The sequence below is a fragment of the Trachymyrmex septentrionalis genome, unplaced genomic scaffold (genome assembly GCF_001594115.1).
Source record: "Trachymyrmex septentrionalis isolate Tsep2-gDNA-1 unplaced genomic scaffold, Tsep1.0 scaffold7, whole genome shotgun sequence".
Taxonomy (NCBI): Eukaryota; Metazoa; Arthropoda; class Insecta; order Hymenoptera; family Formicidae; genus Trachymyrmex; species Trachymyrmex septentrionalis.
Window position 1 is genome coordinate 4191815 of NW_017305884.1, and position 3639 is coordinate 4195453.

Below are 3639 nucleotides of genomic sequence, written 5' to 3' on the forward strand. Positions count from 1 at the left end.
ATATATATATATATATATACATACATTATGTATGAGTGCACGCTTTCTAACTCCTAAGATATGTGTACGTATACGTATCAGATACTTTTCAAATTTCTATTTAAGTCTATGTATTTGACGCTTGACGAAAAGATATACATGGTTGATTGAAAAAAAAGTAAACATGAGAATAACAAGATATTTTTAAAAAAGGTCTACATAATTAACAAATAAATTATTAAATTCTGTCACTTCATTTGTTTAACATGAAATATCGTGAAAAATATATGATTGCATCAAGCTAAAATAATTTTTCCTTTTGTAGAAATTTTCAAGAAATAATTTTTGAGGAAAATTTTAATCAAATTGTTTGTAAATAATGAGATTTGCTGGAGCATCATTTCATAATATTAGTCTATCTACATTCTATACATAAAAATCACATTTTAAAATAAAAATAAGTTATAAATATATTTAATATCATAATTTAATTAATTACTAAGCATAACAACACGTCAAAATATTTTCATATTTTTTTACATACAGTTAATTGAAAATAATTCTAATATTTAAATGGTAATTTTTGTAGGTTGATTAAAAATAAATATAAAAGATTACCTTTTTTGTATTTAAAATGCTTTATTTATAATTTTAAATTTATGTTTTATTTACAGATGTAAATGCACTCCGTAAAGTAACATTAATTCTCTACTAAATAAATTATTTACATATTGCAGTCACCAAATTATTTTCTTTCAAGTCTTATGTCCGTTTTCATTTAATAAAATTTAAGTCATGCTTATAAGCTTACTAACTCTTACTAACAGCTTTTTTAAGAAACCATTGTACCTTTATATGCGTTACATATCTCACGAGAAAAATAGTTTTTTTTACATATTGTTTTGTGATTACACAGTAAACATACGTTTGCAAATTTGTAATACTGAATATATACGTATATACAAAAGATATACAAAGATATTACAAAAATGTATTTAGATAAATATTATGTTGCATTTATTCAATGTTTTATGTGTAAGTAACAGTTTACGCGTTAAAAAGAATGAATTGATGTTTATATTTAGACACAATTTTATATGATTGGAATTACTTTCAAAAATTAATTAATTTATTATTAATTATGCTTGAAAAAGTTCTTTTAATAAAGTTTTTTGAGAAGCGATTAAAACTTTATTGTATAAATTTAATCGTCCTTTACTCTTTTCAAGCTATAGAAATATAGAGGATTTGATTTCATTTAGTTCTCAGAATATCAATTGAAAAGATTAGTAAATGCGTATCTTTTCGTCGTTACATATTTAAGATATTCAGAATTTTTCAAATTTGAATAAGTAGTCAGCATATATAATGCTATCAGAATCTTCTTTTTCGAGATGTACATAAAAAGTTTTTCCAAGATCTTTCTCATCTGATAAGATGTCTCAATGTGGAAATCAACCAGACGTGATGGGAATATTTTTTCACTTTTACATAATTTAGAAGACTCGGATATGAATATATAGTTAACTAAGAAGAAAGATATCCTTCTTCTTCTTTGCTCATCTAAAGCTACAAACTTTATACAGGCGTAACAAGTTGGATTTAAAACTACACAATACTACTTTTGATATCCCCGCGATTTATATTGCATCTTTTATAAAGTTTCCTTTCTTTTTAAATTATAATTAAGAACAATTAAGAAACTAATAAGATTTATATCTTTTTATCTTATAAAAGATTTTGCGCTTTATCATAATTAAAAAAACAAATGCAAAATAGTGTATAACAACAGTATTGAAAATTATAAATTATAAATTAAAATGTAAAAATTATAAATTATAAATTAAAATGGAAACTTTATGTTACGTTTATAAATATAAAATTAATAAAAGGCTAATGCGATACTTATTATTACAAATAAATAATTTTGACGATTTACTGGCATTGTAAAACTGCAGATATAAATTCTCAAAACTATTTATTATAATAATAGTATATCTGTAATAATGCGCTATTACACTTAGCTGCGACTTTTTCACGCGATAGAAATCTTTTTTTGCTTTGCGAGAATCTTTTACTATACATATTAAAGTTATATTCAGAGTGTTATATGATCAGTTGACGCGTGATCTTCGTTTTTTATATATATCAGAGAATAAAGTTTTTTATATTATATAACAAGCATAAATATACATATAATCACTCAATCACTTTGAAGAAATATGATCACGAGAACTATCGTTCTCATTTGCATGAAAGGAAAATGACATTTATCCATGACAAAGTTAGCGCGAAGTCAGGTCCGAACGTCAAACAAATGCAATAAATGGATAAAGCTTTATCAAAGTCACGATATAGTTCTATGAAAGAATTATTAAAATTTTGTAGAGTGTTATAAATCGCAAAAAATAATTGAAAAAGAATTTCTGCAAAGATAATTTATCGTAAAATGATTGCTTTTTGTGTATAAGACATTCCTTTCCTTTCATTCATTAAACGTTTTATAAATTTCTGGAATGGAAAATTTATTTCCAATTATTTTATATATATTCCTATTTGTATTTGAATACACAAAACGAAAAGTTCTACTGGCAAAGTAAATATTCATACTTTATATGAATAACTTCTTGAATTACAATATTTAGTACGCTTGTCGATGCATATTTGCTAATGCAAATTTTCATGTTAAAAGCGGATAAATTTTGCATGTACAATAATATTATTTTTATTAGATAAGGTTCTATAATATATAAGTTTATCTATAATTAATCCAACTTTTGTTTGTTAAAAAGATAGCATTACTAAGAGCTCGATATAATATAATATAAATTTATGCATAATAAGTAATGTTTTATTAAATTAAAAATAATTTAATAAACTATGTATTATATAACTTAGCATGTATGATTGTGAATAATTTTATAAGATATACAAGTGGTTAAAATAAAAAAGTTTTTCAGAGCCATTGTTATTCCACTACGTGTTTAAACTAAGCTAGTACTTTCCTAAAAATATAAAGCATCTCCTTATAAAATCGCATAAAACTAAAAAGTAATTTAAAATCGTGTAAAACGTGATACTATAACATATCATGAATTTAACATGTTGACATTGGAATCTTAAATCTTGAAAAATGCTAGATCCCGGGTGCATTCCTGCACGTAATATAAAACAGCTGTTGAATCTCAAACGCGTCCCACTATACGTGATGGGAGAGTCTCTTAACTTTTATCTTGAAGAATAACTATCATAAATCGGCAAATGCTCTAGTATCCGGCTCGAATCGATGTAGACATTCACGTATTTTCTTATCAGTTGACATTTGTGCCCAAGTCGAAAGTCTCGGTGAGGTGGGTGAGGAAGGAAAGGGATGCGAGATTGTTCATGGTGCGCACGCACCACTGAATGAACGCGCTTTTGAGCCTTTCAGTATCGCCGATGGGGTTCTTCAGTGCGGTACACCGATGATCCACTGGCGAACGATGTAAATTGAACGGACATCTGTAAATCCAGTCGTTTACGTGACAAGGGCGTACATAATTGTCTCCGATAATCCTGCGACAATAATGTTGACAATTGACAAATCGATGGACAAGTCGCGCGCAAATAAATAAGTACTGATTGACAGGAGACAATCAAGATTCGACGAACATGCGGATA